The 16,707-nt window shown below is 35.7% G+C and overlaps 1 long non-coding RNA gene across 2 annotated transcripts in view; it reads left to right on the top strand.

Moving 5' to 3' along the window:
• LOC140165311 (uncharacterized) overlaps window positions 1-14,962 on the top strand; it is a 78,403-nt gene extending 63,441 nt beyond the window's left edge. For both annotated transcript variants that reach the window (XR_011860676.1, XR_011860675.1), the window contains exons 2-3: window positions 11,211-11,375; window positions 14,855-14,962. This is a non-coding gene — a long non-coding RNA (uncharacterized lncRNA). The remainder of the gene's footprint in view (window positions 1-11,210; window positions 11,376-14,854) is intronic.
• Window positions 14,963-16,707: the final 1,745 nt, after the last annotated feature.

Below are 16,707 nucleotides of genomic sequence, written 5' to 3'. Positions count from 1 at the left end.
AAACATGGAAACTCAATAGAAGACATTATTCGTTTGATGCCGTTTGATTTGCAATAGTTAGAATGTTGACACATGTTGGCTCTCTTGGAGACAAGTTGGTGCAAAATATACCGAAAGTTAATGTTTGGACAAAGAATCTCCGATTCGAGACATTTCGGCCATGTTCCATTTTGCATGATTATTAATTATGATGTGGTATTGCTAACAGTATTGGCCAAAAACTGGTATTACATGATCACTACAATCAGAGTCAATGGGTCATTTTAATAACAATAAGTCACGTGCTAATTTTAGATTAGTGCCACTTCCAGGTTTTATATTCCCTACTCAATTTGCGCCTCGGAATATCGTAAAACGCCATTTCAAGTGATCAAAAACATATTAAAATGTTCAGTAACATTGGATGGCCGGTTTGTCAGTCAGGAATTTTGCTTTGGAAAGGAAATAACAAATTTAAAGGTTCATACAATATAAGCGAACCAAAGCTAATACAAATGTCGGCATCAATGTAATTGATGAATTAGCTCGATTTGGATTGAGCGGACACAATATAAACCAGTGTATCGTAAGTCCAAGGTTACCATGGTATTCTATGCATTTTACAATCGGCGTTATTTTTATATGTAATCGGTGTTGAATACAGTTCATATTTTAAGCATTTCAAATTGAATTCATCCTTGTTTGCAGTTTGAAAATTCAATTTATTTGTGCTGATTAAATATGGTTCTGACTGAAATTTCTTACTTTAGTATATTGGTATAAAATGAAACAGGTTGCTATATATGAGAAACTATTGCTTAACGCGTAGATGATTATTTTGCATCAACATACAGGAGGATATAGTAATTTGTATCGCAAAATCTTAAAATTCCAGTAGGTTGGAGCAGGATAAAAAACCAAAACCAGAAATAATAATAACATTATATGCTTGTTGAATTGAATAATTTGAAAACAACATCTCAGTTGAAGGATTAAACAATACTCAGGGACACACCGCAGATACATCTGTTAGCTTATGGGCTCTTCTTTTAGTTCTTTCCCCCTTCCTTTCAATTCTTCTCCTGTTTCTTCTCCTTTCACTTTTCCCTTTTCTTTGCCTTCCTGATTTTCTCTTTCAAGACGTGATGGAAGTATAAGAGTTTGAAAAAGCAATCAGTGCGTGGAACAATTTATGGTTGAACCGGGACCTGCGATTGCAGTTGCAAGTGTTTGTATTGACCATCTATACTGCGCCAAGAAAGTATCCTTGCACTTGGAAAAATAATCACAACTTCAAAACTGAACCCTATTGGCATGATTGGGGGAAATCTAATTCTGCACATTATGACACTACATTGAATCCAATGTGACATCCAGAAGTAAAGTTACAAGCAATTGAATAGACGAAGGTCCAGTTTTAAAAGTGACAAATTGGCCTTTACAAGGCGCAAAAAGATTCCAACAAGCACAACAAAGAGACTACACAGTTTCTTCAATGAAACTTTATGTAAAACAGTATTTATTTCAGTTTTTACTTTTCTGTACTTTTCATAACTTGCATTTTATTTGTCAGCTCTTTTGTTTCAGTTTTCTTTTGTTCCTTTTGTTTTAAATTAAAGGCACACACAAATTAGCCATTTACCACTCTCAAACCAAATGTCTAGTCCGTGAAGTTTTGAATAGGCCAGTGTGTCACTTTTAAAACTGGACCTTCGTCTAATCATATGCTTGTAACTTTGCTTCTTGAAGTCACATTGGATTCAATGGGGTGTCAAAATGTGCCGGATTAGATAGTGCATCTATTATAAAAAACAAATTTACTCCAATATGGTTCAGTTTTGAAATTGTGATTATTTTTCCAAGTGTAAGGATACTTTCTTGGAGCAGTATACATGATCTATGCAGAAAAGATGGGAGAAATGGTAGTTTATTTCATTAGATGAAATATGGTATCTGTACTTTAATTAACATTGGGTCAGATCTTATATATAATACTTCCCTTATTGTTTTTGACAATGTAGTTATATTATATTTTATAGTATTCACAACAACAAGGAGTATTGTACTTTTCGGTTGAATAATATTGAATTAGAGATTCAATCATGTTTCACCGTTGTTCATTACCGTTTAACAACGATCATGCGTCCGCGTCGAGTAAACTGCACAGACGCGCCGGACATGAGTTGTTAAATGGTGATGAACAACGGTGCAACATGATTGAATGGCTTTCAACAACCAAAAACAAGCGCAAGATCGTCTAATGCACATAATACTTTTTAGTGATTGCCATTCAACCTAAGAAGATCGGTAACTTCGCTGCAGATATCAGTAATAAAAGCACAGAATTAAAGCGGCAATGTTTTGCCGCTACCTCCAAAATACTGAATTCACACGTAACGCGTATGCGAGCTTCCGTTACATTGCGTTCGGGTATACGCTACTGGGAAAATGTGGATTTATCGTTTGGCTCCTCTACAAAGGTACACGGTATAGGAAGTGTTGTATAATTATGAATCAAAATGTTTTATCTTTTTACATTATGTGTATACTCTATTTTCCGTGTGTGTTCATACGAGCATATAAACTACTACGCTGAGTTATGTCACTATACTGCGGTTGCGATTCGAAAACCTGTTTAGGCTTTCTTCAGGGCACAGTAATTATAGAGCAATCCTAATTTACAAGCAGCGACCCCGAATGTAAATATTCACTTCGGAGAAAAAAACAATCCAGAAAACCAAATCGAATTATACTGGGGTCAAAATAACCTAAAAGTAATTACCGCGTACAAAAAGTGCAATGGAACAACACTGCGGCAATGACGCGTAAGGAATAGCATTAGTTTCGACACTAACCATAACAAGTACGGGACACCTTGCATGACAACTAAAACAAGCATCTACTCGTTGAACTACTGTGTTACCTGTCTCCTCTCCAACCAGTAGGGTATAGTATAGTAATGATGACTTTAAAAATAACTTAAATCAGAATAAATTACGTGGAACTATTTTTATATAAAAAGGGAACACATTAATTTTTTTATTCTTTACCTACAAGTTTGCCACTTCCACACATTTTCTGATTTGCATTTTTGCATTGATGCACCAGTGGACCTTTGCGTTGTGCCAGTAGCGCAGCCAGCGGAGGGGGGAGGGGTGTTCAGGGGTCAATGGTTACAAGTGGAGTGCCCAAAGGAAAAGAAAACAGATTCACCCTGATCATGTGCTAAAATAGTGTAAAATACTATATTTGTACGTGGATTTCGCGCAGGTGAATGCTGTGCGCAACAAATCCACATCCTTAGTAGAATTATGGAGCCCAGGCGATATTTTCACGTACCTCCTGGCACGTTCGTGCAGTGTGAATAAAAATCCGTGCAGTGAGAATTAAAAATCCGTGCTTAAAATGTTTCTACACTATTCAAGTGTCAACCCGACCAACAACCAGGAAATTAAATAAGTTTCTCCACCAGGTATGACTGCTGGAGTCGGAAAATACTATGCAAAAAAGATACATTTTGTGGTATTCCGTCAAACAATCAAGCAACGCCTCTGGAAACGTACTGCTTAATCATGGTAATTAGTAAAAAACATTTCACGTCACCCGTCTTACGCGGTTTGCAAATGCATCTCCAAAATTGTTTGGTTGCGAAAAATTTTACCAACTCCCTAATTTATTAAATATTGATCGGTCGTTTCTTTTCATTCAGTTTAATCTAATCAACTCCCACATCTCCCTCCTTCTCCCTTTACCTCACATCCCTCTTCTCCCCTTTCCTCTTATTGTCTATCCCTCAAGTTTATCTACCCCCTGCATAATGGATAGGAAAGAAGTACCAGACTTCTTTCCCATCCATTATGGCGCAACTCTGTTTCTTTCCCCCTCAAACACTAAACACATCAAATCTTTTCGGCATTTTTTTGCCAGGTTATGAACTGAACATCTTAGTATTGAAAGTTACGTACTATAAATAGACATACAGTTCATAAACAATGTGTTTAATCGTTTTGAGAATGTATGCCAATGTCTGATATTTTAAGGCAATGTAGGCACCTGTGTAAGACAATGTGTGTACATCTGTGCATTTTATGCAACTTTGCAGAGTTTGTATGCATTTTTATATTCTGATTACAATGTTTAAACATAATACCGTTTAACTTGATATCAGTAAACCAGCTGCGTACTTTCATCGAGCTGCAGCTAGGTAAAAAACGTAAATTAAATGGATTGACGTTTTACATGAAAACCTACCCGCCTAAATAAATCATAGGTAATTGTAGGTACATGTGCGTTTTTTGCTTTTTTACAGAGTTTTTATTCGTTTCATTCTGATTAACATTTGTATTAAATCATAATACCGTTAACGTGACATTAATGAACCAGGTGTATACTTTTATCGAGCTGTGGCTAATTAAGAATAATGCTAGTCAATTAAGGGAAGGGGTATGAACGTTTGGACAGTATTTATTGTGGGACATTAGAGCACATCAGACATATCGAATTGCATTCTGAATACGAAGAATGTCCTTCTGATATCAAATAATTTTGATTTTTGAAATTCGCAATGTAATACACATTTTATGGCAAATCATTAAAATTGATATTTTTGATATTTAACAGTACTTGAAGTAAACTTTATAAATCTGATGATTTATACTTAGAGTGTATGTAGGTGGGATGAAAAGCCGACGATCAATTGAAAATTTTGACCTTTCGTATTGAAGATATGGATTTTTTCCCCAAAACACCCAAAAACAATAGGTCTTTTTGGGAAAATAATCCATATCTTCAATATAAAAGGTCAAAATTTTCAATTGATCGTCGGCTTTTCCTCCCAGCTACATACCCTTTAAGCATATATCATTAGATTTATAAAATTTATTTCGAGGACTGTTATATATCAAAAATTTGAAAAATATCAAATTTTAATAATTTGTCATAAAATTTGTATTATATCGTGAATTTCAAAAATGAAAATTATTTAAGATCCCTTAAATGGATTTAAATTTTATATACATGAAACCCACCCTTCTAAATAACTCCAAACAATTTCTTTTCTCATTAACATTTTATAAAGCATTTTATAACATTTTATTATACAGCCATAATATCGTTAATAATTTGACATATTCGTGAACCAGGTGTGTACTTTCATCGAGCTGTAGCTAGGCTCGCACTCAAAAAACATGAAAAATTACATTAAAAACCGAGTCATATGCACTTTCAAGATCTATATAAACATGTTTATTATTTACAATATTCTTAAAGGAGCATATTAAAATAACAGATGTGGAAAATAGGAGTATAAACTGACCATAGATACCAGTTGTAGTCCCCGGGGGGGGGGGGCACTTCAATTTGAAATGGATATAGGTGTAGGGCTGGCACATTCGCACTAAGGGGCATTCGGTGAGAGCAAAATGTAAAAAATATGGGGTCATTGGGTGAGAGCATGATTTTTGGCATTCGGTGAGAGCAAAATGTAAAAAATATGGGGTCATTGGGTGAGAACATGACCCTTTTATTAAATGGAATCTTTGGGTGAGAGCCGAAACAGCGCAACAGAAACCTCGAAAATCGAATTTCTAGTTCTAAATGGCTTCAAATTTCTTTGTTTTATCAAAATAAGTGACAAAATCAGTGATAAATGAAAGTTGAACAAGTAAGGGTCTTTGGGTGACAGATCAAATGAAAAAATAAGGGGTCTTCGGGTGACAGAACATGTGTTCGTAAAAAAATATGGGGTCTTTGGGTGACAGCGATGCTGAAAAAGGGGGTCTTAACAGCCCTACATACGCGTCACCTCCAAAGTTGGAGTGCCCCCCCGGGTTGTAGTCCTGCTGTATATGGCATATTGGATGGCCTAGGGAAAAGCCCATATTTGCAAGACTATCCTTGCCTTCAAGGTAAAACAAACCTACTCATGTTACCCTCTGGCCATGGGCTGGCCTGGTGTCAGATTTTTGCACCCTATGTTATATATAAATGATACATCACGGCTGTTCCTATTTATTCTCTCCTAAAAATAAATATCAACGTAACAAGAAGAGGACAGAAATGGCGCACATTCTGGAAATTAGATTGCCTACGGAGGAGTCAAACAAGCAACAAAAGTAAGACTTTTCACTGCACATGTGACAGTATTACTGTATGCTGTGAATCCTGAGTGATATCAAGTGATATAGAGAGCAAGATCAACGCGTTTGCTACATCTTGCTTTAGAGAATAATGTCAAACATCAATTGCTTCGACCATGTCGGAAATGCCAAGGTCTTGCAGGTCTACATGTACGAGCTGATACAAACTATCAAGCGAACATCATACACTGTAATTTACAGTAGGCCTATTAAAGCAAATTGTCTTAAAGCCATATTATAACATTTACTGATGAAGAGGCCCTCAATATTTTTCAAAATTCTGTTTTTACACGATTGTTATGTACTTTAGTAAACTAACATACCCTGCAAAAATCAAGACTTTAGGTGCTGTAGTTTTGTCGAAATTCGAGATTTTGAATAAACCGCAGGAACTGTCGTTATTATTACGATGAAAATATTAGTCGAACACGTACACGATTTGCATAACACAATACGTACATGGCGTGACATATCAAAAGAGCCGACACGACTCACATTCGAATGAGTGGCTCGCATTGGCGCTGGTATTAAATAGCGATTTTCTTTGTCTTGCCTCGTCTGTTTGGGCCCAAATTAAAAGAGGACATATCTGACAGTGAAACCTAACATTTTATACCAAAAAAATACAATTCTATTTCTTATGGAAATGTTATAATATTGCTTTAATATATTGCGTTCTGTCTGATCACGACACCACGTACATTGACCTTATCATCAAGTCACTTTACGCCAGACTAATATGCCATTAGTATTGCATGATTTTATAAGCAGTGGTTAAATTCTGTGCGCTTATTGCCGAGGTTACAATATTACCGTGATTAAATGAGAGAAACATATAATGTAGTCAACAAACGGAATCAGATTCTTTACATTTTAAAGGCTTATTTAGGTGTTGTGACGATAATTCATTCGATAATAGAATATTGATCATAGTGCAGTAAGCCATGATAACCATTCATCAAGTGAACGTTTTTATATCCGATTCCGTGCATCAATTGCACTGAGTGAAGCGAGGATTAGTTTATCCGTTAATAAAGACTTCACTCCCCAATTTAGATTCATAACATAGGCATCAACTTTACTTAGGTACAGTATACACAGCATAGGCCCTGTGCGCGCCATGAAGCGAAACCCTCCACCCTCTAGGGAATTTTGGAGACAACTTTTTTTTGGAAACCTTACCCATATGGGAATTGAAATCAGGTTGTCTGCAAAAATGTCGACTCTGGGTTAAGCGGTGAGGGCGCTTTTTCAAAATGGCCGCCAGAGTCCCATATAATGGCATTTTAATAGCATTTATTATAATAGCAACAAGTTATTGTGAGATTTTTTTCATTTTATTTTGTTTGCAGATATGGTGTAATATTGACTCAATCCTATTTTTGTAAACGAAAAACAATGATAGAGGGCGTTTTTTAAATGGCCGCCAAAATGTCTTAAAATCCCATATGGCATTTAAATAGCAATATGAAGTAATTGTAAATTTTTTTATTTCATTTTCATTGCAAATATGGTGTAATATTGACTCAAGCCCACTTTTGTAAACGAAAATCAATGATAGAGAGCGCTTTTTCGAAATGGCCATATCAGGGGTCAATACTTCCTATGTAACTGACCTGATATCCTAGCCCTACCAGAAAAAGCTGACAGGAGACATTTCTTTCTGCATTTATGATTTGTCTTCAGCATTTTGCTGCAACTTTTAATGCACATGTCTCATCTCTTTTTTCCGTATCTTGTCTTTATTTCTGTTTATGTCATTATATCTTTAGTCATATTTACGCGCTCTGCAACAGCATCTGGAGTTACGGTTTAGGTGAATTATTATCCGAGTTGTAGACTCGAGTTGTGTGACTTGGACTCGAGTCACAACTCGAGTGACTATTTTTGCGACTTGTGACTTGACTTGCAACTTTTTCAAAATGACTTGGAAAAAAGGACTTGTGACTTGATCTTGACTTGCACAAAATGACTTGTTACCATCTCTGAAAATGACTTGTTACCTTCTCTGATTATTATAGACTGTATTTTAGGTTCTGCCTGAAAGCTTGTTCTACTATCCCGAGATACGTTGGTTATTTCCCAAAAGAATCATGTCACAGATATATGCCTAAATCATGTCTGTATATGGGTGTTGAAATTGTTGAAGAATAAGCTCACGATTCGTGATTTTAACACTGATTTTATCACTATTATCCAGAGTAATCATGGATTACATGGAAAATAATGCACGAGCGGATGCTGCACAACATGAAACATACACATTCAGTAATTTGCCTATTATCATGTCAGATTAAATATGACAGTACAGCATGCATGAGACACTAACAATATTCCCAGACGACAGTATTCAAAATTTGACTTGTATTTGGCGGTTAGATATGTAGAGAAAAACAATTTGGGGATGGAAACATTTTTTCATCTCACTTTTTGAAAATTCCGCACATCTCCCATCCCCTGCAAAAACTGGAAATAGGGGGTGTTTCTTTGAGGGTTTTTTATGTTGGTCAAAACACGTACATTTTATAACAAAAATAATCAAGATATTGAAATAGCTATACCTTTAAAGCTATTACAACAGAGTATAATCTTTTGCATCTCCATATTGAAATACCGAAGGTGTTTTATACTCTATTTGTTATAAATTCATACTGTTAATTCATATTATACATTTCAAATTGTATTTCTTTGTATCAGCACAGAAATTTAAAATAAAACAACACAACATTAAAAAAGGTTAAAACGCTTAAGGGCTCTGATAGCATGGATAGGGGCAAACTTAAATGGTAACTGGAGAGGGAAATTATAATAGAATGTTTGGAATTTTGTAACTAAAATACTAAATGAATTCTGCAAAATGTTGTCTGACGAACGTACCGTAAAGATTGGCCTGATGGCGCACATGAGCTCCTTTTCCTTGAGGTAATTTCAAATTTCATGTGCAAATAGAGAGCTTCCTCCTCTGCAATCCAAACTAGAATTAAGGTTCCGTGCCCTTATTTGCTGGTGGAAATTTTAGGGGAGGGCACTTTTAGGTTGTGCCTAAAATTCCACTTATGGCAAAGGAGCCCATAGCGGTTTTACGGTTTTAAACATCTTTCTTTCTTTTGTTAATTAATTAATTAATTAATTCATTCATTCATTCATTCATTCATTCATTCATTCATTCATTCATTCATTCATTTATTTGGAAGATTAGTAGGTAGTAATATTCATCGGTTTATTTAACCATTGAGTGTTGATTACTTGAACACTTGATTGATTGCTTGATCTAACAATGTCAAGGATTACTATCACACTACGGACAGCTAATAGTTAGTTGGTTTAGTGGTAATACACTGTGTTTCTCAAGCAGGAGGGCCAAGGTTCGATTCCCAGCTCGGTCTATTTTTTTCTCCAAATAGTGAAAATATTGAACTTCTGAACTGCTAACTTATTTGGCGCGCGATTGGAGCTAGTCCTTTTCTGATGACTGTGTCTCTTAATACAGATACCCTCCCTCTGGAATCCAAACCACGTTTCCACCCTCTTAACACCCCTTAAGAAACTTTCAAATATAATTAGGCGATCATCTTTGTTCTGCCATAGAACATAGAACCAACTCAATTATAGTTAGGGTATAGTATAAAGGTCCGTGACACTTGTAATGCAAATATCAATTTTCAAAGTGAGATTCAATTGAATACATGAATGCAAAACCCACCCAGGTCCATGGGAAGTGATTTTGAGAAAAAAAAACCCTGTGTATCATTTTAATTCTTTCAGTTAGATTTACCTGGTAAATATGGTATGTTTCACGTGCAAATGAGTGGGTTAAACTGTATTAGGTATGACGATTAGCATTTCAGGGACTTCGTGGGGGCTCATTTTAAATGCTGGACTTGGGTGGTTTTTGAAGCATATACATGTACAAAGACAACAATGTTGGAATGAAATTACCATTAGTAAGATAATACAAAATAAAGCACACAGGTATGTATAATGTTGATAAGCATACTACCATGTAATATAAACAACACACTTTCCTTGATTAAACCCACTCTCCAGCAATGAATGTGTTACAAGTGGACTTTTATACATACTGAATTTCAATTAAGGTGTTACAAGACTCAAATCCTGGACTTGGGTGGTTCTTTCATATAAAGCTATTTTTCACATGCTCAATAGACACAGAGGATGATTTGAGTTGTTCTTTTATACACATGACAGGCCTATGTATAGCAACAATTTCCCATGTTTAACTCAATTTGGCCAAAGTATGGACTTGGGTGGGTTTGTATTCATGTATTCAATTGAAAAAGCAAATACTATCTAATAAATTTCAAAGTAAACTAGCATATGTTTTCATTACACCATAACGAGTGTTCCATTGAGTTTCAATATTCCTAATTTAATATGTTCTGCACAAATATGACCTTTAATTGTGTTGAACCGTTCGACACCTGTATTTGTAAACGGACAATAATATCAACTAGCGAATCAAAGCATAATTGACCACGGAATACCAGTATGTTTTAACTGCAGCTGAAGTAAAATTAATTTGGTCGAGCGAATAACCCATTGCATAACTTGAGGCAAATTAATTATATTGGTCGGAATAATAATAATTGTATTTTCCCGTATGAAATTAATTAGTAGATAAGTCGGCTATTACTGGGTCCCTCTGCACCAAACTGGTGTTGTTACTGCCCAATTGGGTGGATTAAAGCCGCTTAAAAATCAATGTTATATCGTATTGTGTTGTAAAGTTTTATCATTCTTTTGTTTACATGTAACACGGGTGATGGGATGCAGTTTAAAATCCCCGCCAATACCGCATCATTTCTCATTTGAGGTGGAATAGACCCGACGGGGACCCAGCTATGGCTGCCATTGAGGTGTAGGAATGCGTGAAATAGGATTCGTCTATAGCATAATTATGTGTTCCTCCCCTTTGTATCAGTTTCTAATGCGCATAAAATATCAATCGAGTACCTAGCTCGATGGTTGAATTCGGCTTAATAGTTGGCCTTCATTTACCATTTTCCATCAGTAATGTCTGGTACTAGATGCTAACATTGAAGTTTCTTCTTATTTATTTGTAATTATTCACAGGTTTTCGTGACTGCTTTGATAGCGAAAGAAAACTATACTATGGATTTCATAATCAAGCAAACCCAAGAACAGGTCCAGACGCAATATCTTGTATGAGCTGGGACGAAGTGTTTAACTCTAATACCTCGGATATCAGTATCAGTTTACTTGATCACCCAAATTCAGGTATGGGGTAGTTAAGGGGTACTACACCCTCAATAAATTTTTGACTATTTTGCAACTAATAACACCCTGGTAACAAAGTTATGTATATTATAGGGCAAGGAATCCGATTACTACGCTGGAATTTCAGTGACCGAAGACAAGCGGTTCGACACTTGTGATAGAAAATGAGGTACCGCTAGGATGTACCTCATTTCCTATCATATTTACTGAACCGCTTGTCTTGATTCACTGAAATTTCAGTGTAGTAATTGGATTCCTTGCCCCAATAATATACATAACTTTTGTTACCAGTGTAGTATTAGTTTTTGAGAAAAATGCAAAAATAGTCACAAATTAACCACAGGGGTACGGGTGTAGTACCCCCTTAATAACAGTTACATAACTACAGGTGACCTTGTTATTAACGTTTAAAAAACAAATAATTTGACGGTAATTGTACATCGTGGCTTTAAGTATTATTTTTAATATATCAATACTTAACTTTTATCGTGAATATTGAATAAGATGACGAAATTATACTGCATATCAACAGTAGACTTCGGTTGTATATATAAATGCGCATATATAAATGCGCACGTGACCAGATGGCTAGCGCCATATTTGCATTACATCACTGTCAATCACTGAAATGGCGATCATTGAAGGAGTGGCTACAGTTGTGACCTTGTTTCGTGGCTAGCACTGGCAAGGAACATTGGCTGGAGGTTCGATGCTATAAATTTGCAAGGATAAATCATGGATATCAAAGGATCATGATTATTGCACAGCACCCCATGTACAAACATAACTAATGTTTATTTATTTATTTGTATTTATTTATTTTTATTTATTTATTTATTTATTTATTTATTTATTTATTTATTTATTTATTTATTTATTTATTTATTTATTTATTTATTTATATACACGAAAAAGTTATCACAAACTGCTGTAAAAGAGTGCTCGATTTCGAAAAAGAGCAGTAGCATTACACGTATATCAATACAGTATGTATTGGACTCGCTACACTGTGTTCCAATCTGGCAACGTGAAACACAGTGTAGCGAGTCCAATACATACTGTATTGATATACGTGTAATATTTATTTATTTATTTATTTATTTATTTATTTATTTATTTATTCGACGAAAAACGAAAACCCTGTTCTATTTTGGGAAACAAATTTTTCCTGTACAAATGAATGCCGACCCCAAATTTCGGAAATTTCAGGACAATTTTGTTTGTATTTTCTCAAATTGAAATTTATTTACAGATTTTTGTGATTTTTTGGGTTATTTAATTTTTTTTTTAAATACCAACCGACCGACCGACCCTACTTGAAAGGTCCGTTCGCCCGTAGAACAGGGTTTCTCTTTCTCGCCTTACTTATAATTTTATAAATATTATTTGTCCCCCCCTTCCCCCAAAACCAACCCTCCCCCCTTTTACACTCATAAATTAATTGTTTTTTTGCTAACTTTCCCCTTCCGTGTAAAGTAAAACTTTATAAGCCGGTTGGATCAAACTGAACAAAATTGACGTATACAATTACAATATACCATGACAATAATGTGTATGATCTAGATCTAACTTACTAGCTGAATAAATCTCCAACCATGCATCACATACGTGATTGTACGTCATATTGTCATATAACGTATGAGCGTTATGTATAGTATACGAGTCTTCCTCAACATCTTCCAGCCGGGATGATTAGATCATGTACAGTCATCTACGTGTTTATACTCTAAATTGTACGTCAAAGGGTGACAAAGGGCGTACAGATTACCGATTTAGCATGAAAAAAAAAAAAAGGTGCTTAAAAACACATTTTGAATTTGTTTTTTTGTCAATTTGCGAGCGAATGAGTAAGTTAGAATTGAGGAGGTCGGGCGGGGACATCTAGCCTATTAGTTTGAGCGGGTCATTATACCGAAAAGGGCTAAAGTTATAGTTTCCTCAATTTACGTTATAATTAGAGTTAAAATTAGGGTCAGAGTTATGTTCATGGGCGGCACTACGGGGGGGGGGGGATACTTATCTTGACTCCCAAATAAATAAATCCATGACCCCTTCCTTCCGAAGAAAATGACGGCCCCCTAAGTTCCCTACGTGCAAACATTATCAAATAACATCATCGGCAGGTACCCAGTTCTGACCTTAATGCCAGTAAGAATCACATTTCGTCATCAATATGGCCAATTGCCACGCCCATTTAGCACGGAAATAATGAAATATAACTTTTTAAATCAGCTATATCTAGCTTTTCCGTCATAATTTTTTTTTCCGTAATGGAAAATCCAAATAAAGAGTTTATGTTTCGGGTCAAATTATTTTGCCCTTAGCAATCAATGCCACTATTTTGCAAAGCCAATTTTCCTTGTAACCTGTCATTTTCGCCTATACTTTTGCGTGTGGAATGTGTGCACATCCGGGTACCTTACATCGTTGAACACGGTATGGCGACTTGTAGATGTCACGTGCGCATTTATATATGCGCATTTATATATATACCCGAAGTCCACTGATCAAGATGGGACTTGGGAATTGCTCCAATATCCATTTTGCGTTCAATTGCAGTTTGGTTAGCGGCATGGTTAGACTGTTCCACGAGTACTTTCGCACAGTGTCTTCGACCCTATATCTTCATGGCAGGAATCGCCATGGTAGGTTAAATCCACAGCCACGATTAGCCATTTGGTTCAAACCTTTAAAGCTCTTTTAAACTAATAATTAGTCGAGGGACATAACTAAGGCTACTCACAATAGCCGGGTAATCGATCTTGGTTGTGCGTGATTAAGCTTGTATACCCCATTGAGGTCAATGGTCATCGACTTTTATACTGCCTACAGTGAGTGCAGCTGTACTACACGCTGCACGCTGTAGTCCATAACAGGACCAACGCAATATAAAATGGTCAAATTTTGAGTTCAAAGCGCACGGCCAATTTTCAAAGCGCATTCTAGCGACTATCATATCTGTTCAACACGTATTTCCAAGTTTATGAGACCAAATCTGGTTTCTTGAGAAAAAAATCATGACGGGAGATATTCATCATTTTCTAACCCGGTATCAGAAGATTTTCGTCTGATATCAAAATCGTGCATAGCAATTCACGTGTATCGATCCCGTGTATTCATTTTAGTGTCCCTTCTGCACCAAATAATTATTAGCCAGGCGGTGTCGGTGTGCTTCGTTCAGTCAGAAAACCATTCCATCGCTTATTCGTCTGATTTCAATTGAATTTATAACGTGACCTTTTGAATGAAACTAGCGTAATCCGTTTAGCTCTACATTTGCCTAGTTTCTGAAAAAACATGATAAATTGGATCGAATTTGTACATTCTATAATGAGCATCAGAAGAATGACACGCACACTTGGTCAGGTATTTGCTTCTGGTGCGAGAGGTCTGCTGTGGTTCAAAATATCCACTAGAGCAACAACAAAAATGTATCTTTCTGTTATTTTAATCCCTCCTTCGTTTTCTATCCTCTCAAGATTTCAGCGAGAACTTCTGCCGGTTTACAAACCTCAGCGATAGATATCCTCGTTGCTATATAATGGATGAGGACCAGCTGATATCTGAGTGGTGTGAAGTGATCCCTTGTCTCGGTACGTATCATAAAAATAACGATTGTCAAAATACAAGTGCTTTTAAGCCAAGTGCTTTTAATACAAGTGCTTTTTTACAATAATAACAATAATGGCTTCAATACAATTGTATATTAAAATATACAATTGTATTGAAGCCATTATTGTAACATTTGCTGGGGAGGACGCTCTCAATATTTTTTTTAATTCTGTTTTTTACACGATTATAATGTACTTTAGTAAACAAAGATACACTGCGAGAATCAAGATTTTAGGTGCTTTGGTTTTGTCAAAATCCGAGATTTGTAATAAACCGTCTGAACAAGACTGTTTATTATTACGATGGAAATGTTAGTCGAACAAGTATGCGATGTTCATAACACAGTACGTACATGGCGTTCGGGACGGTCATACACACACATCAAAGAACCCTACCGTAACATGACATTCCAATTTTCTTTGCTTTACCTCAGTTGTTCGGCTCAAAACTAAAAGGGGACATATTTGACAGTAAAAGCTAATATGTTTGAAAAAAGAAATACTAACCTATTCTTTTATTGAAGTGCTACAATATGCCTTTAGCTATCACTAATGAAAATATACATATTAACAAAACATGCTTGACCCGGTGGCCCTGAATCGAGAACGCGGTCATTGCTATCTTCTTTGCTTATTGAATTACTTGTCCGTGAATTGGTCTAAGGCTCGTGTCATTGCATTCTCATCTGTAGGTTTTCATAATTTTGTGTATCTAGGAATATCCTTCTGATATCAAATAAGCTAAATATTTTGAAATTCGCGATATATTGCAAATTTTATGACAAATTAATAAAAGATTCTATTTTTGACATTTACCTGTACCCAAATCGAATGATATGTGCTTAAATTGTATGTAGCTGGGATGAAAAGCCGAGCATCATAATGAAAATTTTTACCTCTATTGTAAATGTAACAATATTATGGCTTTAATATGTAACCACCCTCTTGCCCAATATCTAGCTAATAATGATATACGTACTGGCCCTTTCTTTATTCACAGATTATATATTGTAATTATTTTGTTCAAAGTTCGTCACCCTTACCGTTACCTACAGTAATGGATGTGTCGAGCATATTATCAAAATAATAGGGAAAATAACGGTCTCTGGGAAGCGAGCTAAACAAAAGAAATTGGACAATCTAGAAACACTATGAAAAATATACTACATACATATAGAAGTACGGAACAAAGTTAATGCATTTACAATTCGATTTATATGTAACTGGGATTAGGGACAAGTAATAAACAAGATAAAGGGCTACATTCCGTATAATAGTAGTTTTTTTTAAATAACACCACCGTCGGGTGCATGATTAATAAACAATTAATAAATTTATGCTGATGAATAAAGGTTAACCGTTTTGCTTCATGCATAGTACTTCTTTATCTAAATTTAGTACATATATGTATAAACTTTCCAATTGAGGAATTTGTCCTTACCCTGCATGTCCCAAACACACACAAAAAAACGCACAACAACGGCCCACGCCAATAAGCTGCTAGGCAAGATTGTCTCAAACTGAAACCAATAAACATTTCATCAGTCCTGAACAACACCCTCATTATTTCTGATAATGGTATGTTTCTCACCCTGTATCTAATACTGTTAACAGCTCTAACCCTACTCTAATCCTGGGTCTCAAACCCTAGGATGTATCCCTATCCACGAGCCCGGCCCTAGCCTACACCCTAACCCAAACGTGAACTCAGTTCTAACTCT

The sequence above is a fragment of the Amphiura filiformis genome, chromosome 12 (assembly GCF_039555335.1).
Source record: "Amphiura filiformis chromosome 12, Afil_fr2py, whole genome shotgun sequence".
In the NCBI taxonomy this organism is placed as follows: domain Eukaryota; kingdom Metazoa; phylum Echinodermata; class Ophiuroidea; order Amphilepidida; family Amphiuridae; genus Amphiura; species Amphiura filiformis.
This window is presented reverse-complemented; position numbering and strand designations above follow the sequence as displayed.